General features: G+C 42.8%; 1 protein-coding gene across 6 annotated transcripts in view; it reads left to right on the top strand.

Annotated features, from left to right (window-relative positions):
- TIAM2 (TIAM Rac1 associated GEF 2) overlaps nt 1-26,599 on the top strand; it is a 292,806-nt gene that overhangs the window by 114,655 nt on the left and 151,552 nt on the right. For all 6 annotated transcript variants that reach the window (XM_038740604.1, XM_038740597.1, XM_038740613.1 and 3 more), the window contains exon 3: nt 20,348-20,440. The gene's annotated coding sequence lies outside the window, so the exon portion shown is untranslated. The remainder of the gene's footprint in view (nt 1-20,347; nt 20,441-26,599) is intronic.

Below are 26,599 nucleotides of genomic sequence, written 5' to 3'. Positions count from 1 at the left end.
TAATAATAATAATAATGGCATTTATTAAGTGCTTACTATGTGCAAAGCACTGTTCTAAGCGCTGGGGAGGTTACAAGGTGATCAGGTTGTCCCACGGGGGGCTCACAGTCTTAATCCCCATTTTACAGATGAGGTAACTGAAGTCCAGAGAAGTTAAGTGACTTGCCCAAAGTCACACAGCTGACAATTGGCAGAGCCAGGATTTGAACCCATGACCTCTGACTCCAAAGCCCATTCTCTTTCCACTGAGCCATGCTGGATCTACATGGGGCTCATAGTCCTAATCTCCATTTTACAGACGAGGTAACTGAGACATAGAGAAGTGAAGTGACTTGCCCAAGCAGACAAGTGGCAGACAAGTGGCAGAGCCGGAACTAGAATCCAGGTCCTGACTCCCAGGACTGTGCTCTATCCTTTAGGCCATGCTGCTTCTCATATCTCAAGGTCTGTCTCCCACTCTGGACTATAAGCTCCTTGTGGTCAGGGAACATGTCTACTAATTATGTTAAAAGGTACTCTTCCAAGCGCAGTGTTCGGCACAGTAAATGCTCAATAAATAGGATAGATTGGGTAGGAATTCACAAACACACTGTAGGGTAATGAAAGGATTTCTGGTGCCCCTGGCTGACAGAACTGTGTGGGTTTTTTTTAAATAACAACTGTGGTATTTGTTAAACTCTTACTATATACCAAAGCACTGTACTAAGCCCTGGGGGAGCTATAACGAAATCCCAACAGATAAGCAGGTGCCCTAGAACCATCAGGGATAGGTGACAGTGTTCGCCATACCCACAACTCTGACTTGCAGAGATGACCTGTTATTTCTGTGTGAGGAAAACCTACAAGCCAGGTGTCTACAGGTAGCTTTATTTGGGGGTGGGGATGAACCCAATGGGTTGGAAAGTGGAATGGCAATCGCCTTCCCAGCTTGGTATGTAGTAAGCGGTTAATAAATACCACCATCATCATCATCGCAATAATAACTGTGGTATTTGTTATGTGCCAGGCACTGAGCTAAGCACCGGGGTGGATACAAGCAAATCAGATTAAACATGATCCCTGTCCCATATGGGGCCCACAGTCTCAATCCCCATGTTACAGGTGAGGTAACTGTGGCTCAAAGAAGTAAATTGACTTGCCCAAGGTCACAGAGCAGACAAGTGGCAGAGCTGGAATTCGAACCCCTAATCTTCTGACTCCCAGGCCCATTCTCTACCTAGTCTGCCGTGCTGCTTCTCAATCATCATGATCACCATAATCATTTGAATCACCACTGTCCCTGTAGCCGTAACCTAAAAGTGGGGTTACTGTCCTTGAACAGAAGATTTGACTGTGGGATCAACCCCCCTTAAGGCAGCTTTTACACCCACTCACCACTGTAGTACCACAGTAATACAGGTGGCCATACAGTAAGCCCCTTGTGGGCAGGGATCATGTGTACTACTTTTAACTACAGTGCTCTGCACACAGTAAGCACTCAAAAATACTACTGATTCTTGCTTAATGGTATTTGTTAAGCACTTCCTATGTGCCAGGCACTTGTCTGCTCTGTGACCATGGGCAAATCACTTCACTTCTCTGTGCCTCAGTTCCCTCATCTGTAAAATGAGGATTGAGACTTTGAGCCCCATGTTACTACAATGCTCTGCACACAGTAAGCGCTCAATAAATACGATTAAATGAATGAATGAATGACAAGCAACCTGATTTGCTTGTTCCCACCCCAATGGCTAGTACAGAGCTTGGCACGTAGTAAGTGCTTAACAAATAACATAATTATTAAAAGTTATTGACATTCAACTGTGAGTTTATCAACTGATCAATGATATTTATTGAGTGCTTACTGTGTGCCAAGCACTGTACTAAGCATTGGGAGAGTGCAACACAACAGAGTTGGTAGATACGTTCCCTGCCCACAACATGGTTTGTGAGATTAAGGCTGGCCCAGAGTTTTAAGACCCACTAGGTCACCAACCTGTTTTGGTACTCAAGGAAAATGGAGGACACCTATTTAGAATTGCCTGTGGCTGTCTATCTCAATAACACTCTTAAACATGTTAGGGTGAAAGGAACTTAGCTAATAAGCAATTGGAAACACTCAGAGCTTCTGTTACTTGATTTTGATAATCTGATTCACATTGCTTGGTTCTGATGCCCTCACAGAGTGAGTGGAGCTACTGAAAAATTCACAGCATAAAAGGCAGTATTTTCAAGAACTCTTTGAAATAGCATTGCTAAATGATTCCTTTTGAAGTACATACATTTTACAGTGAAAGGATTAAAAGCACAACCCAGAAGAGAGAATTATTTGATCTAGGACATCAAAAAAGTGATGGAACAGGAACAAGAAGTTGTCTTAAAAAAAGCATAGATATCAATATTATTTTTTTCATTTATGGTATTTAAGTGCTTTCTATGTACCAAACACTGTTCTAAGCACTGGGGTAGATAATAATAATAATAATAATAATAATAATGGTATTTGTTAAGCGCTTACTATGTGCAAAGCACTGTTCTAAGTGCTGGGGAGGTTACAAGGTGATCAGGTTGTCCCATGGGGGGCTCACAGTTTTAATACCCATTTTACAGATGAGGTAACTGAGGCACAGAGAAGTTAAGTGACTTGCCCAAAGTCACACAGCTGACAGTTGGCGGAGCTGGGATTTGAACCCATTACCTTTGACTCCAAAGCCCATTCTCTTTCCATTGAGCCACTTAATTAGGTTGGAGACAGTTCCTGTCCTACCAATCCCTCACCCACATCCTGCCTCTGGCCTGGCACACCCTCCCTTTTCAAATCTGACAGATAATTATTCTCCCCCACCCTCCAAAGCCTTATTGAAGGCACATCTCCTCAAAGAGGCCTTCCCTGAATAACTACCCCCTTTCCTCTTCTTCCACTCCCTTCTGTGTCTCCCTGACTCACTCTCTTTGTTCTTCCCCCCTCCCAGTCCCACAGTACTTATGTACATATCTGTAATTTATATTTTTATATTAATGTCTGTTTCCCCCCTCTAGAATGTAAGCTCATTGTAGGCAGGGAATGTGTCTGTTTATTGTTGTAGTGTACTCTCCCAAAAGCGTAGTACAGTGTTCTGAACACAGTAAATGCAAAGGGACCGTCTCTGTTGCCAGCTTGTACTTCCCAAGCACTTAGTACAGTGCTCTGCACATAGTAAGCGCTCAATTAATACGATTGAATGAATGAATATGAGGCTCGCAGTCTAGGAGGGAGAACAGGTTTTGAATCCTCATTTCAAAGTTGAGAAAACTGAGACTAGATGATTAAAGTGACTTGCCCAAGGTCACATAGTATGCAACTACCATAGCCTGGAATAGAACCCATGTCCTCTGACTCCCAGGCCTGTGCTCTTTCCACTCTGCTCATTATTGATATTAATAAATTCAAGTGTATGTAATATACGAACAGATGTGTTTTCCTCTAACAGTCCGCTTTTTACTCTATAATATTGCCCCTCTAGTTGAATGTGTATTTTGTTGAAAGCTAAAAGGAATTGTTGGCTTGTTTTTATTTCTTGCGATTACCTCTAAATAAGAAAAACTTGCAAGCAAACTCATCTATGTGAAGTCAGTGTTCCTCTGGTTTGCTCCTGATAGATAACAGGGCCTTTTCCTGCCTATGAGGCTGCTTCTCAGGAATTCCACTATGATGAATGAAGCAGGGCAATAATGAATAACAAGGGGGTAAAGGACATTCTAAACATTGAGCTTAATTGAATGCATAAAACTTCTTTAAGATAATTCATGTTAGGATGAGTATTCCCTGGGGCATAGGTGGAATCTAAACTCCCAGAAGGATTTTAATAAAGCAGCATGTTTGCCTCCAATAAGCCAAAAAATGAAAAAGAAAAGCTTGCTTTGGGAAATAGATCTGTTAAAAAAATCTATACACACCCATGCAAACATTCCAGACTTTCTCAGACATTTTGCAATCAACCCTCACCACATCTAGGTAGAGTACGCTACATATAGTGGATTACATTAGCCTTCCATTTGTTGACATTTCATAAAGTGGTTCTCCATAGGCAAAGTGTTTGAAAAGTATCATTCTTTCATTTTTAATTTTTGATTTTGTGCATTGTATCTCAAAAACCTGGTGAGGGAGGGGTTTTGGGGAGGTCTGTCCCCATTTCACAGGTGAGGTGCAGGAAGGTGTAACATGTTGAAAGTGGCAGAGCAGTCCCCTAGATTGTAAGATTCTTGAGGGCAAGAATCTTATCTACTTACATTATTGCAGTCTCCCAGGCTCTAATTCAGTGCTCTGCCCACAGTAAACCCTCCACAAATATCGTTGGTAACAATGCCTGTAGAACTTGGCTTGATTTTTTTTTTCCACTTAGTTGTTTATCCACACATATTCCTCCATCACTAAGTCTGTCAGAATTGCACTCTTAAATATAGATTCTGATGTGTAGCATGAACCTCCAGATAGCATTGTGAGAATTCGTTGCTTTCTCATTGGTAAGGATTAATGTGCTTATCAACACTTTTCACCTATGAAGTTCAATCCTCTAAGAAGATCAAAGACTTTTCAAACACCATTAACCTTCCAAAATCCCGTTGAGGTAGGTAAGTGTAATAGGTAAAATGAGTGTCGACCAGATGGAGAAACAGCCACCCAAGGGTGCCTTTCTTAAGCACTCATGCTGGTTTCATGATCTGACCATGACTTATTATAGAGAGCCCTTCTGGGATCCTGTAGAACAATTAAATTGTTTACTTCCCTGGTGGAGCATAGGAAGCCTCGTTCTGATTCTACATTCTGGCTCTCTGTGTATTACAGCTTGGTGGAGTATTGTAAATCAGGAAGCCCCTTGGTAAAAGCAGTCAATCAGTCAGTGGTATTTTTAATAATAATAATAATAATAATGATAGCATTTATTAAGCACTTACTATGTGCAAAGCACTGTTCTAAGCACTGGGGAGGTTACAAGGTGATCAGGTTGTCCCGGGGTGGGAGGGCTCACAGTCTTCATCCCCATTTTACAGATGAGGGAACTGAGGCACAGAGAAGTTAAGTGACTTGCTCAGGGTCACACAGCTGACAAGTTGGGGGGCTGGGATTTGAACCCATGACCTCTGACTCCAAAGCCTGGGCTCTTTCCACTGAGCCACGCTGCTTCTTCCATTTTTGAATGCTTACTATATGCAGAGCACTGTACTAAGCCCTTGGGAGAATATAACACAGCAGAATTAGCAGACGCATTCCCTGTTCATAGCGAGCTTACAGTCTAGAGGAGTCCTCTCCTGGTTCTCCTCTTATCTCTCCGGTCATTCATTCTCAGTCTCTTTTGCAGGCTCCTCCTCCCCCTCCCATCCCCTTACTGTGGGGGGTCCCCAAGGTTCAGTGCTTGGTCCCCTTTTGTTCTCGATCTACACGCACTCCCTTGGTGACCTCATTCGCTCCCACGGCTTCAACTATCATCTCTACGCTGATGACACCCAGATCTACATCTCTGCCCCTGCTCTCTCCCCCTCTCTCCAGGCTCGCATCTCCTCCTGCCTTCAGGACATCTCCATCTGGATGTCTGCCCGCCACCTAAAACTCAACATGTCCAAGACTGAACTCCTTGTCTTCCCTCCCAAACCCTGCTGTCTCCCTGACTTTCCCATCTCTGTCGACGGCACTACCATCCTTCCCGTCTCACAAGCCCGCAACCTTGGTGTCATCCTCGACTCCGCTCTCTCATTCACCCCTCACATCCAAGCCGTCACCAAAACCTGCCGGTCTCAGCTCTGCAACATTGCCAAGCTCTGCCCTTTCCTCTCCATCCATACCGCTACCCTGCTCGTTCAAGCTCTCATCCTATCCTGTCTGGACTACTGCATCAGCCTTCTCTCTGATCTCCCATCTTCGTGTTTCTCCCCACTTCAATCCATACTTCATGCTGCTGCCCGAATTGTCTTTGTCCAGAAATGCTCTGGGCATGTTACTCCCCTCCTCAGAAATCTCCAGTGGCTACCAATCAATCTGCGCATCAGGCAGAAACTCCTCACCCTCGGCTTCAAGGCTGTCCATCACCTCGCCCCCTCCTACCTCACCTCCCTTCTCTCCTTCTACAGCCCACCCCGCACCCTCCGCTCCTCTGCCACTAATCTCCTCACCGTACCTCGTTCTCACCTGTCCCGCCATCGACCCCCGGCCCACGTCATCCCCCGGGCCTGGAATGCCCTCCCTCTGCCCATCCGCCAAGCTAGCTCTCTTCCTCCCTTCAAGGCCCTACTGAGAGCTCACCTCCTCCAGAAGGCCTTCCCAGACTGAGCCCCTTCCTTCCTCTCCCCCTCGTCCCCCTCTCCATCCCCCCCCATCTTACCTCCTTCCCTTCCCCACAGCACCTGTATATATGTATATATGTTTGTACATATTTATTTCTCTATTTATTTATTTTACTTGTACATATCTATTCGTTTTATTTTGTTAGTATGTTTGGTTTTGTTCTCTGTCTCCCCCTTCTAGACTGTGAGCCCACTGTTGGGTAGGGACTGTCTCTATATGTTGCCAACTTGTACTTCCCAAGTGCTTAGTACAGTGCTCTGCACACAGTAAGCACTCAATAAATACGATTGATTGATATAGAGACAGTCCCTACCCAACAGTGGGCTCACAGTCTAGAAGGGGGAGACAGAGAACAAAACCAAACATATTAACAAAATAAAATAAATAGAATAGATATGTACAAGTAAAATAAATAAATAAATAGAGTAATAAATATGTACAAACATATATACATATATGCAGGTGCTGTGGGGAAGGGAAGGAGGTAAGACTGGGGGATGGAGAGGGGGAGAAGAAGGAGGGGGCTCAGTCTGGGAAGGCCTCCTGGAGGAGATGAGCTCTCAGTAGGGCCTTGAAGGGAGGAAGAGAGCTAGCTTGGTGGATGGGCAGAGGGAGGGCATTCCAGGCCACGGGGATGACGTGGGCCGGGGGTTGATGGCGGGACAGGTGAGAACGAGGCACGGTGAGGAGATTAGCGGCAGAGGAGCAGAGGGTGCGGGCTGGGCTGGAGAAGGAGAGAAGGGAGGTGAGGTAGGAGGGGGCGAGGTGATGGACAGCCTTGAAGCCGAGGGTGAGGAGTTTCTCCGTAGTGCGCAGATTGATTGGTAGCCACTGGAGATTTTTGTTTATATATTTTGTTTTTATTTATATCAATGACTGTTTCTTTCCCCAGACTGTAAGCTCATTGTGGGCAGGGAATAAGTTTACCAACTCTGTTACCTTGTATTCTCCCCGAGGGTTTAGTTCAGTGTTCTGCACACATTAAGTGCACAAAAAATGTATCTGTTTTGAGTGAAGAGATTGCCACTGTGCTTTCACATTCAGTGAGGAGCAGAACATGATACTAAGGTATGGAGTTCAGTTATAGGGAGGATAATAATAACAATTATAATAATTGTGATATTTAAGTGCTTACTATCCTGTACTAAGCCCTGGGGTAGATACAAGCAAATCAGGGTGGACACAGTCTCTGTCCCACATGGGGCTCACAGTCTTAATCCCCATGTTACAGATGAGGTAATTGAGGCACAGAGCAGTGAAGTGACTTGCCCAAGGTCACACAGCAGACAAGTAGTGGAGGTGGAATTAGAACCCAGGTCTTTCTGACCCCCAGGCTGGGGCCCAAGCTCTCTTCCTGCCCACTCACTTTACCCCCGCCCCTTTATGTCTTCCCCATGCCACTTAATTACCCCTTCCCACCACCTCACTAGCTCTCCGCCCCAACCTGGCTTCCTAAATTTTAAAAAAAAGTAACAAAAAATAGAAGCCCAAGCCAACCTTGTGGTAGAGACATTTTTATTTCTTTGGAGAAAGTGAGGATCATGAAATAAATCTGGTTCCTGCATGTGTGCAGTGTCAGAGGGAGAGCAGCAGTAACTCTGCATATGCATGGTGAACTGAGGGGTGTGCCCCTGCCCCTATCATGTGCCCTCTGTGAGGTGACAGATTTCCTTTAGGGCAACCTGAAGCCAGGCCACTCCTTCCCTTCCCCACAGCACCTGTATATATGTATATATGTTTGTATATATTTATTACTCTATTTATTTATTTTATTTGTACATATCTATTCTATTTATTTTATTTTGTTAGTATGTTTGGTTTTGTTCTCTGTCTCCCCCTCTTAGACTGTGAGCCCACTGTTGGGTAGGGACTGTCTCTATATGTTGCCAATTTGTACTTCCCAAGCGCTTAGTACAGTGCTCTGCACACAGCGCTCAATAAATACGATTGATGATGATGATGATGCAGTGATGAAATGAAAGCTCCCTGGAGCTTGGTGTAAACGTGCAGGTGTGCCTTCAATGTGGAACCAGTTTAAGTCACCAGCTAGAGAAATAGAAGCAAATGCCACACAATTTTATTGGCTCATTACTCTTGCTTCCAAATCTTATCGTGGGTCGTCAAGTTTAAAAATCAATTTAAATTTTTCCCGTTTGTTTCTGGAACTTGTATTGTTTTCCCTTTCCAATTATATTCTTAAGCTATTTCTATGTAGTATATATCTAAGCTTAGAACACACTAACAAAGACCTGGTTACCTAGCAAAAAAGAAAAAAATGAAAGCCATTTTTAAATTTGGATCTTTATTCACTACCATGATTTAATCGACAAGAATAAACCTATGGGAAATATCCCGCCCAGTTCCATCCTGAAATAATTAAAATGAAAAGGGCTGAAATCCTTGCACTCTAATGAAACCCTGTGATTATGGCTCTTTAGGGATTTATAAGTAATTTAAATCCAGTAATTGTAACTTGATACTAATTAGTGTGGACTTCCTAATTTTGTTGAAAGTCTGTGGAGATAAGTTGATAAAGAAACATTGCCTTCTGAAATAATAAGGACCTGAAAATGCCCTATATGTTGAAGCAAAGTGGTTGGCTATGACTTTGGCACACCTGCACAATATCCTCTCTGTTAATTATTTAAATTTGCAGTGCTTAAGCCAGTACTCATTATTAAAATACATCTTACAAGATGGGAATCGAATAATGGAAGTAGACCATCATTTTTACCTGTTTCTGAAGTCTGGCAAAGCATCAGTAAGGACATTCATTCATTCATTCGGTCGTATTTATTGAGCGCTTACTGTGTGCAGAGCACTGTACTAAGCACTTGGGAAGTACAAGTTGGCAACGTATAGAGATGGTCCCTACCCAACAACGGGCTCACTGTCTAGAAGGGGGAGACAGACAACAAAACAAAACATATTAACAAAATAAAATAAATAGAATAGTAAACATGTACAAGTAAAATAGAGTAATAGATCTGTACAAACATATATACAGGTGCGGTGGGGAGGGGAAGGAGGTAGGGCGGGGGGTTGGGGAGGGGGAGAGGAAGGAGGGGACTCAGTCTGGGAAGGCCTCCTGGAGGAGGCGAGCTCTCAGTAGGGCTTTGAAGGGAGGAAGAGAGCTAGCTTGGCGGATGTGCGGAGGGAGGGCATTCCAGGCCAGGGAGAGGACATGGGCCAGGGGTCGACAGTGGGACAGATGAGAACGAGGCACAGTGAGGAGGTTAGCAGCAGAGGAGTGGAGGGTGTGGGCTGGGCTGTAGAAGGAAAGAAGGGAGGTGAGGTAGGAGGGGGCGAGGTGATGGACAGCCTTGAAGCCGAGAGTGAGGAGTTTTTGCCTGATGCATAGGTTCACTGGTAGCCACTGGAGATTTTTGAGGAGGGGAGTGACATGCCCAGAGCATTTCTGCACAAAGATGATCTGGGCAGCAGCGTGAAGTATAGATTGAAGTGGGGAGAGACAGGAGGATGGGAGATCAGAGAGGAGGCTGATGCAGTAATCCAGTCAGGATAGGATGAGAGATTGAACCAGCAGGGTAGCGGTTTGGATGGAGAGGAAAGGCCGGATCCTGGCTATGTTGCAGAGGTGATATGGGCAGTTTTTGGTGATGGATTGGATGTGAGGGGTGAACAAGAGAGCAGAGTTGAGGATGACACCAAGGTTGTGGGCTTGTGAGACGGGAAGGATGGTAGTGCCGTCAACAGTTATGTGAAAGTCAGGGAGAGGACAGGGTTTGGGAGGGAAGATAAAGGGTTCAGTCTTGGACATACTGAGTTTTAAATGGTGGGCAGACATCCAGATGGAGATGTCTTGAATGCAGGAGGAGACCCTAGCCTGAAGGGAGGGAGAGAGAGCAGGGACAGAGATGTAGATTTGGGTGTCATCAGCGTAGAGATGATGGTTGAAGACGTGGGAGCAAATGAGTTCACCAAGGGAGTGAGTGTAGATTGAGAACAGAAGGGGACCAAGAACTGACCTTTGAGGAACCCCTACAGTAGGGAGATGGGAGGGGGAGGAGGAGCCCAGAAAAGAGACTGAGAATGAATGGCTGGAGAGATAAGAGGAGAAGCAGGAGAGGACAGAGTCTGTGAAGCCAAGGTTGGATAGCGTGTTGAGGAGAAGGGGGTGGTCCACAGTGTCGAAGGCAGCTGAGAGGTCGAGGAGGATTAGGATAGTGTAGGAGCTGTTGGATTTGGCAAGCAGGAGGTCATTGGTGACCGTTGTGAGGGCAGTTTCAGTGGAATATAGGGGACGAAAGCCTGATTGGAGGGGGTCGAGGAGAGAGTTGGCATTGAGGAATTCGAGGCAGCGGGTGTAGACGACTCGTTCAAGGAGTTTGGAAAGGAATGGTAGGAAGGAGGTAGGGTGATAACTAGAAGGGGTGGTGGGGTCAAGAGAGGGTTTTTTTAGGATGAGGGAGATGTGGGCATGTTTGAAGGCAGAGGGGAAGGAGAGTGAGCGGTTGAAGATGGAAGTTAAGGAGAGGAGGAGGGACGTGGAGAGAGATTTCATAAAATGAGAGGGAATGGGGTCAGAAGCACAGGTGGCCAGAGTAGCACTTGAGAGGAGGGAGGAGGTCTCATCTGAGGATACTTCTGGGAAGGATGGGAGAGTAGCAGAGAGGGTTGAGAGCTGGGGGGGGACGTTGGAGAAGGGGGAGGAGTGACTTTGGGGAGCTCAGACCTGATGGAGTTAATTTTACTAATGAAGTAGGAGGCCAGATCATTGGGGGTACTGTGTGCAGAGCACTGTACTAAGAGCTTAAGTCACACAGCTGACAGGCGGGATCCGGGATTTGAACCCATGACCTCTGACTCCTAGGCCTGTGTTTTTTTCCACTGAGCCACATTGCTTCTTGTCTTAGCCATTTTCCCTTTAAGAGGAGGGCTCTTGGACTTCCAGGAGTTTAGGCCTGATTCCAGCTGTGCCTGTGCCAGCTGCACCCAATACTTCCGTACACACTTTTAAATTACAGGCTACAAATTATACTCTCCTGAACACTTAGTATAGTGTTCTCCACATAGTGAGCACTCAATATCTACCATGGATTTTGCTGGACAGAGCACGGGCCTGGGAGTCAGAAGGTCGTGGGTTCTAATCCCAGCTCTGCCATGTCTGCTGGGTTCATTCACTAATTCAATTGTATTTATTAAGCACTTACTATGGGCAGAGCACTGTACTAAGCACTTGGGAAAGCACAACAATGAACGTTGACATTCCCTGCACGCAACGAGCTCAGTCTGGGGGAGAGAGAGACCGACAACAATACAAATAAATAAAATTACAGATATGACTTTGGGCAAGTGTCACTTTGCTTTCCTGTGCCTCAGTAACTTCATCTGTAAAATGGGGATTAAGACTTTGAGCCATATATTTAGAAAATAGTGCTGTTAGTGCTTAATAGGAGTCAAGCACTGTTTTAAGCGCTGGAGGAGAAATTATATCAGACACAGGCCTCACATTCATTCAGTTATATTGATTGAGCACTTACTGTGTGCAGAGTACTGTACTAAGTGCTTGGAAAGCACAATTCAGCAACAAAGAGAGACAATCCCTGCCCACAACATGTTCACAGTCTAGAAGGGGAGAGAAAGACATCAAAATATGTGGCTCAGTGGAAAGAGCCATGGCTTTGGAGTCAGAGGTCATGGGTTCAAATCCCGGCTCCACCAATTGTCAGCTGTGTGACTTTGGGTAAGTCACTTCTCTGTGCCTCAGTTTCCTCATCTGTAAAATAGGGATTATTACTGTGAGCCCCACGTGGAACAACCTTGATTACCTTGCATCCCCTCCAGCACTTAGAACAGTGCTTGGCACTAAGTAAGCGCTTAACAAATACCAACATTATCATTATCATTATTATTATCATTCTCCAGTCCTCAGTTCCCTCATCTGTAAAATGAGGATGAAGCCTGTGAGGCCCCCATGGGACAACCTGATTACCTTGTACCAGATCAGGATGATGTTAATGATCAATTTTTCCCTTTGTCATAAACAATCCATCTTTGGGATGCCATAACTGAGAATGAGTTTATTCATTTTGTAAATCTAAAGGAAATCAACACATGTGGTCAGTCATTTCAACCTCAGCACGTATTTTTTTCCAAGAAAACCCTATGGATACACTACCAGAATGATTGCAGATGGAGGTGGGGCTTTTTGGGAGGGATGTGTCCTTGGGGTCACTATGGGTCGGAAATGACTTGACAGCATAAGACAAGAGAAGGCCTTCTGTTTGCAAAGCACTACACTTAACTCTTGGAAGAGTTTGAAGTCTAGTGGGAGTGTGATAACTTCTGTTGACTCTGTACTTTCTCATCCTCATCAATGGTACTTATTGAGTGTTTACTATGTGCAGAGCACTGTACTAAGCACTTGGGAGAGTACAATTCAACAGCATTGGGAATGTGAGTCTCCTGCTACAGGTGATGATTTGGGGGCTGCAGAGGAGGCTGATGGAGGGTGAATGATGGCCATCACTTCTCAGAATTTGGACTGGGGAAGGAAGAAGCCAGTCACTTAACTCCAACAGCTTTCAGGGAAGGGAGAGCAGCTAGGATGATCTGCCCCTCCCTTAATCCTTGAAAGGGTTGGCTGGAAGTAGTTGTTCAATAATACTACCAGTGAACCTTTTTTTTAATGATATTTAAGCACTTACTATGGGCCTGACACTCTGCCAAGAACTGGGGTCTTGTGTTATGCTTTACATAAGTGACTTCAGGGACACATCTCTCCCAGAAGGCCTCACTCTCCACCTGCAATTGTTCTGGTAGTGTATCCATAGAGTTTTCTTGGTAGAACTATGGGAGTGGTTTACCATTACCTTCTTCCATGCAGTAAATTTGAGTCTCCACCCTTGACTCTTTCCCATGTTGCTGCTGCCCAGCACAGGTGAGTTTTGACTTGTATCAGATTGCAGTAAGCAGAAGTGCTTACTATGTGCCAGTCACTGTACTTAGCACTGGGGTAGATATAGGCTAATCAGGTTGGACACAGTCCATGTCACTCATTCATGCATTCAATTGTATTTGAGTGCTTACTGTGTGGAGAGTACAATATGGCAATAAACAGACACATTCCCTGCCCACATTGAGCTTACAGTCTTGTAGCATATGGGGCTCACAATCTTAATCCCCATTTTACAGATGAAGTCACTGAGGCACAGAGAAGTTAAGAGGGTTGCCCAAGATCACACAGCAGACATAAGGCAGAGCTGTAATTACAACCCAGGTCCTGTTGACTCCCTGGCCTGTGCTTTATCCATTGGCCATGCTGCTTCTTTAACAAGACTGTTTATTCTTGTAGTTACTATTCTGAAGAATAATAATATAATAAGATGTGATATAATTTAAATTGCTTTGTGAGTAATGAATCTACACCCAAAATGGTGTCTTTAGAGGCGTTCTAGAGCCTGTTGTGGGTTTTTTTTGTTGTTGTTAGACCAGATATTTTAGTAATGCAGAGGAATGAACCATATGTGCCTTTAGACGACTCAAAAATTTAGCAATTTACTGAGGTCATTCACAATAATAAATATCAAAAGCACAATGCATGTTAAACAATAGGTCTTTATGTTATTTGATAGCTGGAATTTTGAGTAATGAAGTAACTGATTCCAGTTGATTGTCTAGCAGTTTTAGACTCAAGTCAATAGTAACTTGGCACTCTATAAATTTGCTTTTTTTTTTTTTCCTGCTGGAAGTTCATTGTGTCCCTTTATCTCATGAAGAACTTACAATTCCGCATGTATGTAGCAGTGATACGGCATAAGGACAAAAAGGAAAAGTTATGGATTGAGACAGTTCTCCACAATGTATTATCTTTCAACCTCAATTACGGATCATTTAAGGTTTTGTTATTGTTTCTAGCATGAGAGGACTTTGCAAATGAGGCATGCTTTTCCTAGGACTGAAAATGTATACTGTATTTTAATTGAGCAGAATCCTGCTCAGTTTTCCTTACAATTGGTCACCCTTTGTCATAGTGAAATGTTTCTTTAACTTTCTATCACTCTGATTTCTTGGACTTCTGTTCAGTCTTAGGATAGGTGACAAAAAGTCTTTGTCTATTGCCAATATGCCAGTGTGTGACTAGATTGTCTGTAATGGAAACCACGTTTAATGATGGTATATGATACATAAATACTGACTTTCACTAAAGAATTTCAGGGAACTTTATAATTTTAAAAAGCCCTTTCACTGTGACCACTCCTGTAAGGGAGATAAGAATGACAATAGTCCTTATTTGTAAACTTGGGTGAAGAGAAATGAGTGAAGTGATTAAGGTCATCCAAGTTGCTAGTGGTGGAGCCATGAATGGGATTTGTCTCTCAGCTCCCTTCTCTGGCCACTAGAAAATTTTCCCATCCACTTGTGGATTCATTTATTTTTAAAATTCTGAGTGGATGGAGGAAGCCTCCTATAAGGATGATGGATGAACCTTGGTCCAGAGGGTTCAGGACCAGGAATCTGTGCAGAGGAATTGATTATAGTGATAGTGTTCTTTTGCTCAATACCACTCTCTTACTCCTACCAGTTATATTCTCACTGGTGCTTGGAACAACAATATTGATGGCATTTGTTAAGCATTTGCTGGGTGCCAAACCTGGGTAGATACAAGATAAGCAGGTTGGACACAGTCCCTGTCCCACGTGGGACTGTCTAAGAGATGCAACACACTCTGGTCATTTGTGAAGTTGTACAGGAAAGTTGTCAAAATATTTTTATTCTTTTTAGAGTGGTGGCAACAAGAAAAATTCCACTTTTAAATAGGGAAGCATTTTCAAATAATAATAGTAGCAATAATAATAATATTATTGAGGTAATTATGAGAAGCAGCATGGCTTAGTTAAAAGAGCACGGGCTTGGGAGTCAGAGGACATGGGTTCTAATCCCGGCTCTGCCACTTGTCTGCTCTGTGACCTTGGGCAAGCTGCTTCACTTCTCTGGGCCTCAGTGACCTCATCTGTAAAATGGGAATTAAGACTATGAGCCCTATGTGGGGCAACCTGATTACCTTGTATCTACCCCAGCGCTTAGAACAGTGCTTGGCACATAGTAAGCATTTAATAAATACCATTATTATTATTAATAATAGTAATAAAAGGTTGAAGAGGTTGAAGAGATGGTAGCAGTTAGTACAAAGTGTTGGCTGATTATTTTTGGAGGGGTAAGGTGGATTAAACTGCATATGCTTAGTAGCTCTGTCCCTCTGAATCCCTCTCTTCTCTCATTCAACAATTCTTGGCTGAGCTGATGCTTGTACTAAAGGGGTCCAGACTCCCACACCATCTGCAGCAATGTAGTGAAAGTTTTATAAACACTGCACAGTCTGTGAACTTACCCCATTGCTTGACAATAGCTTTATGAACTGATTAATGATCCTTGTTACTTAGGTGTGTTTTTTTCCTTTTTGGCTTCCCTTGGGGTGAAGCTGAGCACCCTAAGTCCAGCTTGCTTAGAAAACTGGGGGAGATCTAAAGGAAAGATCTTCCATTTGTAAAAAAGTAAGAACTCATATTGCAAAGCAGAAAAATATGTTCTGAGCCTGTAGTTTAGACCTAGTGTAGTTCTTGCTAACTCATGCTGATATAATTTTTGTTTTAAATTCTGAGTATGATTGGTTTATGTTTGGACAGCAGACTGAAAACCTTCTAAATTTACTGTTTGATGTAGGGAAGAAACAAATTAATCTTCCTCCTCCATACAAGTAAGCACTTGTGTAACATCGAAGAGAAACTGGGTTATTTAACTGTGTTTTTCTTTGGTCAGTCTCTTTGTAGACTTGTTTATGAGTAAATTGTGAATTTAACTGAGACTGTGAGCCCCTTGTGGAAAGTCTGACTTGATTATCTTGTATTTACCCAGCACAGTGCTTGGCACATAGTAAACATTTCACAAGTACAATAATAATGATAATAATAATGTTGACAGTGCTTGCCTGAAAGCCCAATAGCAGTGAGTTCTATCCTTATTTGCACTACATGTTTGTGGACAGATGAGGTAGCGATAAAGGGAACAAAGAGGACAAAACTGGGATGGTGGTTAGAAGCCCTGGTGGAGACAACACTGCCAAAGGTCTATAAGGTTAGAACTAACCCAAGATAGGAGGAGGGAAGAACACAGGAATATGGAGACAGGGGAAGCTAGGGGAGAGAAACAGAGTTAGGTAACAGGGAGGTAAAAAAGTAAGTGCACACCCAAAACAAATCATACTTATTTCATAGAGCTCTACAAAAATTATTATTTTTCAATAGTATTTATTAAGTGCTTACCATATTCCAGGCACTATACTAAGTGCTGGGGTAAATACAAGATAATCATGTCCCACAGTCTTAGTCCCCATTTTAAAGATGAGGTAATGGAGGCAGAGAGAAGTGAAGGTCCCGCAGCAGATGAGTGGTGGAGCTGGGATTAGAACCCAGATCCTTCTGACTTCCAGGCCCATGCTCTATCCATTAGGCCATGGTGCTTAATAATAATAATAATAATGGCATTTATTAAGCACTTACTATGTGCAAAGCACTGTTCTAAGCGCTGGGGAGGCTACAAGGTTGATCAGGTTGTCCCATGTGGGGCTCACAGTCTTAATCCCCATTTTACAGATGAGGCAACTGAGGCACAGAGAAGTGAAGTGACTTGCCCAAAGTCACACAGCTGACAAGTGGTGGAGTCGGAATTCGAACCCATGACCTCTGACTCCAAAGCCCGTGCTCTTTCCACTGAGCCACGCTGCTTCTCATAAGTGAGTGCACATGAGTGAGGTGCTTCTCAACTCTTATTGGGTTCTTCCCCCGAGCTTGGGTATGGCTGAGAAACAACCCTATTCAGGGGCATTTCTTGGCAAACACACTCTTTCTGAACATTTACATAGATGCAATTATTTACAAAAGGAGAGGGCCTTGTGGCTAGAGAATTTTAGAATGTATTTGACTTGGTGGGGATAAGAAACTTGCTGTTAGATTTGAGCTGCTGTGAGATGGGAACTGTGTCCAACTTGATTATTTTGTCCCTACCCCAGTTCTTGACCCCAAGCAAGTATTTAGTAAATGCTATGATTATTAATATTATTATTTTCACTGGAAAGGTCCAATAAATTACCAGTATCTTTAACTGGTTTTACAGTAGTTTTCTGGTTGAGATGAATAATAATAACAATAACAATTATGGTATTTGTTAGGCAATTACACTGTGCCTAACACTACTAAGCAGTGATGTAGATATGCTGCAATCAGATTGGACCCAGTCCCTGATGTTAGAGAGAGGAGCTGTGGGGTGACAGAGAGGGGACAGTGTAATTGGTCCAGTGAAGATGGGGAAAGATTCACAAGATGAAGAGGAGGAAGGAATGAATTTAAACTCATCATTTGCATCCTCTAGACAATGAGCTCTTGGTGGGAAGGGAATGTGTCTGTTGTTGTATTGTACTTTCCCAAGCACTTAGTACAGTGCTTTGCACACAGTAAGAGCTCAATAAATATGATTGAATTAATTGAATGAATGAACATGTCTCCCCCTACCCCCCAACACACATAAACAATCCCCCTCCCCCAACAGTTGCTTCTCCAGGTCACCCAGTTCTAATCAAGGGCATGCTGGGATGTATGTTTTCAGCCTTAGCTACATTACCACATTTCCCCATCACATTTAGCCTTCACTAGACTAAGACCTCTTCTCCTCTTCTCCCATTCCATTCTGTGTCGCCCTGACTTGTTCCCTTCATTCATCCTCCATCCCATCCCACAACACATATGTATATAAATGTAATTTATTTATTTATGTATATCAATGTCTGCCTCCCCCTCTAGACTGTGAGTCATTATGTGGAGGGAATGTGTCTGTTGCATTGTACTCTCCCAAATGCATTATACAGTGCTGTGCACACAGTAGCTTGTTGTGGTTAGGGAATGTATCTATTTGTTGTTGGATTGTACTCTCCAAGTGCTTAGTACAGTGCTTTGCACATGGTAAGCGCTCCATAAATATGATTGAATAAACAAATGAATCTTGACACAAACAAATCAGAGCAAACAAAAGATTCTCCTTGGTTGCCATCCGGCAGAATGACGGCCATCGTCTTGGGTGGCCAAATACATTTTGACCATATTAGCTTGGGGAATTGAGGAAGGGAGAGACAAGGGTTTCTTCCCTCAGGTCCAAAAGAATTTACTGGTAGCCCATCTTGGGCTAGGGGTGATTTAGGCATGCTATTTTTATTTAAGGTCAAGTTCTATTTCTCTCGTTAGTTCAGAGGTGGGAGAAGAAAAAAATCTTGGTGAGTACCTAATGGCCTTAAACAGAGCTCTGGTTTCTGGGAAGTAGTTATATTTGCCACTTTGCAGAAGTCAAAGAGTGAATCTGGCAGAGCTCACACAATAAATCATGGACAGACTCAACATGGAACTTTATTTCAATTGAACCACTCCCAATTTTATTTTTTAACAACATGGACACTTGCCTTTCTCTCTTTTTTCACAACTGTCAAAAGCAATGTTATCCTGTTTCAGATTGCACTTCAGTATTTCATTGAAGCAGCCTGTTCTCTGGCATGGAATAAATCAATGGTATTTATTGAGGGCTTACTGTGTGCGAAGCCGTTCAGCCCCAGTAGATGGACTTGAGGGCAGGGGTGTCCATAGAGAAGCAGCACGGCCAAGTGGATAGAGTATGGGCCTGGGAGTCAAAAGGACCTGGGTTCTAATCCCAGCTCGGCCACTTGTCTTCTTTATGACCTTGGGCAAGTCACTTCGCTTCTCTGTGCCTCAGTTACCTCATTTCTAAAATGGGGATTGACTGGGAGCCCTACGTGTGACAGGGACTGTGTTCATTTCCGTTTTCTTGTATTTACTCCGGCTTTTAGTACAGTGCCTGGTCCATAATAAGTGCTTAACAAATGCCATTATTATTGCTATTATTATTAACCTGTTGCCACAGGTATCCTTGGGCCAGTGCTTGCTCTCTCCTCCCCATTCCTAGCTACCTCTGATCTTTACCCAGCCTGATCCTGTAGTCTGGTGACTTGCCCAAGGTCACACAGTGGGCAAGTGGTAGAGCTGGGATTAGAAAACCAGGTCCTTTGACTCCCAGGCCTGGGCCCTTTCCATTAGACCACACGGCTTCCCATGATATAAAGAAAAAAGTGTCTCTGTGACTTGCACACTTTCTACCTATAGGTTTGGGACTTTGAGTCCCTTCTGCCTCTGGTTGCAACTGGAAGTTTCTTGAAGGCAGGGTCTAAGACTTGCTATTTCTCTCTAATCTTTAGCAGTACTTTATTAGTATCCTCCATATAGAGGAGATGTTTAAGAACCATTGAGGGAATGAACAAATATAACACAAACTCTCATATCTACAATACAGTAGTATTTTAAAAGAATACTTAATTATAATGCATAATGCAGAAAATATTAAAAGTAATGATTAATTAATAGACACTGGAGTGCCTTCTTCCCTCTCCACCACCACCAGGCATAAAGTGATTGGGACAGACAGAAAGAAGCAGTGTGGCCTACTGGAAAAAGCTCAGGCCCAGAGTCAGAAAGACCCTGGTTCTAATCCCAGCTCTGCCACTTTTCTGCTGTATGACCTTGGGCAAGTAGCTTTAACTTCTCTGTGCCTCAATTCCTTAATCTGTATAATGGGGATTAATAATAATAATAGTAATCATAATTATAATAGTGGTATTTGTTAAGTGCTTACTATGTGCCAAGCACTATTCTAAGTGCTGTGGTAGATATAAGCTTGTACACAGACTGTGAGCCCAATGTGGGACAGGGACTGTGTCCAACCTGACTAGCTTATATATACTCCAGTGTTTAGTACAGTGCCTAGCATATAGTAAGTGCTTAACAAATACCCGAAAAAGGTAATTTATTGTAGTTTTAAGAATCCTTGATAGTTATTTCTCCCCTCAACTTCTCTATTCTTTATGGTCTTTGGTGTCCCCAACAATATTCTGAAAAATGGAATGCTGCAGTTTAAATGCAAACTTCCTTAAAATGTGGCCCTCAATTTTTGTGTTTTCTCTTTTCTTAACAGGGCTGGGGAATTTAATCTTGAGACACCTTTTTGGAGGTCATATTTTGGGGGAGTGGATCGTCATGCTACTTATCAGTATCACTTACTCCAAAGGTAAGTTTGAGTCTTCGGTAATTCCAAGATGCTGGAAGAATGGGCATGTCTGGATTTCCCCCCTTAAATGGCTCCTACCCAGAGAAACTTTATTCAGGAATTAATTGCTCTTGGTAACCAAAAGATGCTTAGCAAACTCTGTGAGATGTCACGGAGGGTGACGGTTGGATTTCCTGCAGTTCTGTGCCTGTTACCTCATCTGTAAAACGGGGATTAGGAGTGTAAACCCCATGTGTGACATAGACTGTGACCAGCCTGAATAATTTATATCTATCCCAGAGCTTAGTACAGTGCCTGGCATGTAGTAGGCACTTAACAAATGCCATTAAAAAAGGTTTTGTTTAAATCTAGTTGACTACTTCCAAACCACCTGCCCCCATTGCTCTCATGGTATAGTGGATAGAGCATGGGCCTGGAAGTCAGAAGGTCATGTGTTCTAATCCCAGCTCCACCACTTGTCTCCTGTGTGACCTTGGGCAAGTCACTTCACTTCTCTGTTCCTCAGTCACCTCATCTGTAAAATGGAGATTAAGACTGTGAGCCAAATGCGGGACAGGGACTTTGTCCGACCCGATTTCTTTGTATCCACCCCAACATTTCATTCAGTGCCTGACACACGGTAAGCACTTAACAAATACCACAATTATTATTATTATTATTGTTATTATTATATATCTCTTGTAGGAATATGAGAGCCCCAGAATCACTGTTTTGCCTTCAACCTTTGCCCACGTTTAAGTACAAAAATTATTTTCTCCTGCCTGGTATTTTGATATAGTTCTACACTCTTGTTTTAGGTAACCCATAATGGGCAGGGAACAGGACTGTTTATTCTGCTGTTTTGTATGCTCCCAAGCTCTTCTTCTATGCAGTAAAATCTTGAGTGTTTGCTGTTGTTTTTAATCAACATTTTGATCACTCGATCATCCGCTTTTGACTCTTTTCGCTGCCGCTTCTGCCTACCTTAGATGAATTGACTTTGTCTGACAGTTAGGCATAGACATTTCCGTTATGGGTAACTCTATATGACATAGCTGTAAGCTTCATCAGTTTACAGAAATCCTTCTGCCATGATAAGGCATCAGTTCATTGGAGAGAAGCACTGGGGTAGATACAAGTTAATTAGTTTGGCTACAGTCCCTGTCCTGCATGAGGCTTACAGTCTAAGGAGAGAGAACAGGAGAACTGAGGCACAGAGAAGTTGTGACTTGTCCAAGGAAACCGAAGTTGTGACTTGTCCAAGGAAACCCAGTGAGTAATTGGACGAGCCAGAATTAGAGCCAAGATCCTCTGACCCCTAGGCCCATGATCTTTCCACTAGGCCATGCCACTGTCTTAGAAATATTCCCTAAGATGTGACAATGGCACAGTGAAGGATGACCATTTCAGGAGCATGATATAGAAGGGACCGTTGGTCATGCATTGACATGTCAGCCACTTCAGTGCACACATATGTCGTCAGGCTATATCTGAACCCAAAGGATAGAAGAATTTGTGTATGAGCTCAGCTGAAAATTTCTGTCCACTGCAAAAATCTGTGCAACAGCAAATTATTATTACAGTTATGTTAAACATTATTACTGTTAAACATTTACTATGTGTCAAGCACTGTTCTAGGTGCTGGGGTAGATACAAGTTAAATGGAAGCTCGCTATGGGCAGGGAATGTGTCAGTTATATTGTATTATTGTGCTCTCCCAAGTGCTTAGTACAGTACTCTGCACTCAGTAAGTGGTCAATAAATATGGTTGATTTGGTCAGATACAGTCTCTGTCCCACGTTGGAACATCCCCTCTGAGGAGGAGGGAGAATAAGAGTGTGTGTGTGAATGCGTGCGTGCGTGTGTGTGTTGGGGGAGATCAGAAGTGCCAGGTAATAGAGTGACGAGGAATTCACCTAAAGCTGAATTAAGAGCCCAGACAAACCTATGTAATCTGAATCTGAAATCCAAAGTGGACTCTATTTGGGTGAGGGTTTTTGGGCAAGCTCATCAATAATGAAACTGGTAGAAATGTGATTTACAGTTCCTCTTTAAAAATGCTATTGAAAATCCACACTTAGGGGAATCTTTTCAGAGTATTTGTTAAGCACTTACTGTCAATGACTATTTGAAGCGCTGGGGAAGCTACAAGCTAATTAGGTTGGACGCTGTCCCTGTCCCTCATGGTGTTCACAGTCTAATTAGGAAGGAGAACTGAGGCACAGAGAAGTTAACTGACTTTCCCAAGGTCATACAGAAGGAATTGGCAGAGCCGGGATTAGAACCCACGTCCTCTGATAGAGAAGCAGTGTGGCTCAGTGGAAAGAACACGGACGTGGGAGCCAGAGGTCATAAGGTTCTAATCCCGGCTCCACCACTTGCCAGCTGTGTGACTTTGGGCAAGTCATTTAACTTCTCTGGGCCTCAGTTACCTCATCTGTAAAATTGGGATTGACTGTGAGCCCCTCGTGGGACAACCTGATCACCTTGTATCCCACCCCAGCACTTAGAACAGTGTTTCGCACATAGTAAGCACTTAACAAATGCCATCATTATTATTCCCAGGCTCGTGCTCTTTCCAGTAGGCCATGCTGCATCTCTGAAGTCAGATCAGTGCAAGATGTATCACAAAGGCAGACTCTTTTAGACTGTGAGCCCACTGTTGGGTAGGGACTGTCTCTATGTGATGCCAATTTGTATTTCCCAAGCGCTTAGTACAGTGCTCTGCACATAGTAAGCGCTCAATAAATACGATTGATTGATTGATTGATTGATTCCAGAGGAGATCTGGAGACTAGATTTCTTGGAGCAGAGAAATCCCTCAGGGCTGTCTTGCTGCACAGCAGCCCCTCAGATGGTCCATTACCTCAGTAGAACTCTCATGAGCTCTTCTCCACTGCCCAGCTGCTACTGACATTTCTCTCTCAGTAGAGAGGAGTCCCATCCTCTTTAGGTTCTGAAAATGCCTTTTACTTGATCTATATTCAATTCTCTTCATATTCTAGACTGTAAAACTCTAGACACACAGTAAGCGCTCAATAAATACGATTGAATGAATGAATGGATTGAATGATTAAATGAATTCAATGATTGAATGAATGGAAGCCTCCAGGAGGCCTTCCCAGACTGAGCCCCCTCCTTCCTCTCCCCCTCCTCCCCCTCTCCATCCCCCCCCTTACCTCCTTCCCTTTCCCACAGCACCTGTATATATATATATATATATATATAAAATAAATAGAATGTGTACAAGTAAAATAGAGTAATAAATATGTAAAAACATGTATATATATAAAATAAATAGAATGTGTACAAGTAAAATAGAGTAATAAATACGTAAAAACATATATATGTATATATAACATATATATGTTTTTACGTATTTATTACTCTATTTTACTTGTACACATTCTATTTATTTTATTTTGTTAATATGTTTTGTTCTCTGTTCCCTTCTAGACTGTAAGCCCACTGTTGGGTAGGGACCGTCTCTATATGTTGCCAACTTGTACTTCCCAAGCACTTAGTACAGTGCTCTGCACACAGTAAGCGCTCAATAAATACAATTGAACGAACAATTGAACCTTAAGCTCGTTGTGGGCAGGGAACTTGTCTACCAATTTCTATTATATTGTACGCTCCCAAGTGCTTAGTACAGTGCTCTGCATCCATTAAGTGCTTCGTAAATGTGATTGATTCCTATTCAGTCCTGAAAACTTTTGTTTCTCCTCTAGGTTATAAGGACAGGGATCATGTCTAGCAACTCTTTTGTATGCTCCTAAATATTCTATGCCCAGTAAGCACTTAATCAATACCGTCAATTGATTGATTTCACATTGGCCCCAATTGCATCTTCAGAACTTTATTTTTGGTCACAGAGAACACTGCTTTGATGTTGTCTAGAAGGGGTTGCCATGTTGTTGGTTCTTTTTTTTTTTTTAAACAGGATGTGACTTGGCTTGAATGGTAATATTCAGTTTGTCCAGTGTGGGTGGTAGTTGGTAGGCTGCCATGTTCACATGTAAACTGTTTGGAAAAGACAGGCAGACATCCACAGCCTATGATTAGTGGATGATCTTATGGAACAGTTTTAACTAATAACACTTTATAATTAGCAAACAAGCACTGTAATACACACTAACCACACTTGGATTCATGCTTTGCCCTTAAATATGTATGCAGTTTACAGTGGTTGTCAGCAGAAACTGCAACTCTGCCACCCCAATCAACACTTAGCCCTCAAAATTTGGGGGTCCTGTCATATGGCTGAATTTAAAACTGAATTTAAAGAACTAAAAGAAAATTGAAATTCCCTCCTGAAAATGTCATTGCCTCCACTGAAATGAACAAGTCAAATTTTATGATGATTGATCATTCTAAAGGAAACCTACATGGGCACAGACCTGTTTGAGTCTGGCTTGTATGGTTGAATGTAGTCTTATTTGCAGTCCTTCACACTAGGCCACCATAGTAAGTATTTTCAGGAAGTAGATTTCTGAAGAGAGATGGTCGAAAGTGTTCCTTATAAAATACTGTTTAAAATATAGAGAAGCAGCATGGCCTGGTGGAAAGATCATAGGCCCAGGAATCAGACGACCTGTATTCTAATCCTGGCTCTGCAAATTGCCTGCTGTATGACCATTGACAAGTCACTTAAATTTCCCCTGTGCCTTAGTCCCCTCATCTGTAAAGTGGGGATTAAATATCTGTTTTCCCTCCTACTTAATCTGTAAGTCCCATGTGTCCAGCCTGATTAACTTAGAATGGTGCTTGGCACAACATTTAACAAATACCCTAAAAAAGGTCATAGATTTAAAAAAGAGTATGAAGTCACAAATATATTTGTAAGACTCTTGCTTCTTAACTTGAATTGCTAGTACATACTTTTTTTTACTAATGGCAGTTATCACACAGAAAAAGTCTTCTGGTATAGGGGATTACTGACATACTGAACTTCAAACTGAAATAACTTAAAATGAGTAGAGGGCTCGCTTGCCTACACATGATATCATTGTGCAAAAATCATATAAATTATTTTTAAGGGCTGCTCTTAAGAGAGGGTTTTCATGACTGTAACATTACAGCTGTGGCTTTGGAAGCCGTGTGTTTATAAAAGCACAAGGATATGGGGAAAGACGGGGAGGGGGCGGGGGGAAGGGTGTGTGTGTGTGTGTGTGTGTGTATTTAAGAAAGAAACGGAGGCAACCATCAAGTGAGTAAACCTTTTATTCAGCAAACTTTGGAGGAGCTTTCCTATAGAACTCGTGTGGTAATTCTGGAATGCAGGGTCAAACAAGAGACCAGTCATAGAGTATTCCCTGGTGGCTGTGAGACATTATGGCAGGCCATCCGGGTTAATCATTTCAAGCGGCCCATGGAAAACCACTTTCTGGTTAAGTCTGCATCATACTGTTCCACCAATGGAAAAAAATGGACTGTGATGAGGGTGTGTAGCTTGCAGACAAAAATACATCCAGTAGAGAACAGGATCTGTTTTTAGCTCATAACGGCTGAACATTTTGGAGCATTAAGCGGTTTCCTGGCTTGCCACGGGGAAAAAAGGGGGAAATCTATATGCATGTGAGCATTTGTCCACACGTGTGTATGCTCTGCTCTTTTGGGAAACGGCCTCAGTTACCAAGACCATGAAAGAAGCTGGCTATGACTGGAGTTTTGAAGAAGGTAAGGGTGATGTGGTAGCAAAAGCCCGTAAGGGGATAACTTCGTCATTATGGATTGTCTTCTTTATTAGTAAGGAGCGGATTTTGTTCAAAAGTACTTCTTTTAGCAATAAACTACTTGGCTCTTTTGTATATCACTCCTAGCTCTGCCTTTTCTCTTAATGCTATATGTGCTTTGCTTTTTCTTTTACAAATTAGTGTGCTAGTGTCACTCAACCATTGTAAACTTTTATCTAAGAAACTTAGTATGTTACTGGTCACAATTTTCAGATTAGGCTCTTGAGAGTTTGTAAACATGGTTCATGGTCGCTAGTATGGATTTGGGATTTCTTTGCTCATTTAGGAAATTAAACAAAATGTTTATAGTGCTTATCAATTGCATTTCCAGGATACTAAGTAAAATTAAAATGAAGGAATAGTTTTGGAGTTCATTAGGTGCAGTAATAACACAGTATCTTCTTTTTCTCGTAAAGATAAATTGCCCAGTGTAATGCTGTTGCCT

The sequence above is a fragment of the Tachyglossus aculeatus genome, chromosome 2 (assembly GCF_015852505.1).
Source record: "Tachyglossus aculeatus isolate mTacAcu1 chromosome 2, mTacAcu1.pri, whole genome shotgun sequence".
NCBI lineage: Eukaryota > Metazoa > Chordata > Mammalia > Monotremata > Tachyglossidae > Tachyglossus > Tachyglossus aculeatus.
Note: the sequence above shows the minus strand (reverse complement) of the source record. Positions and strands in the feature narration are given on the sequence as shown.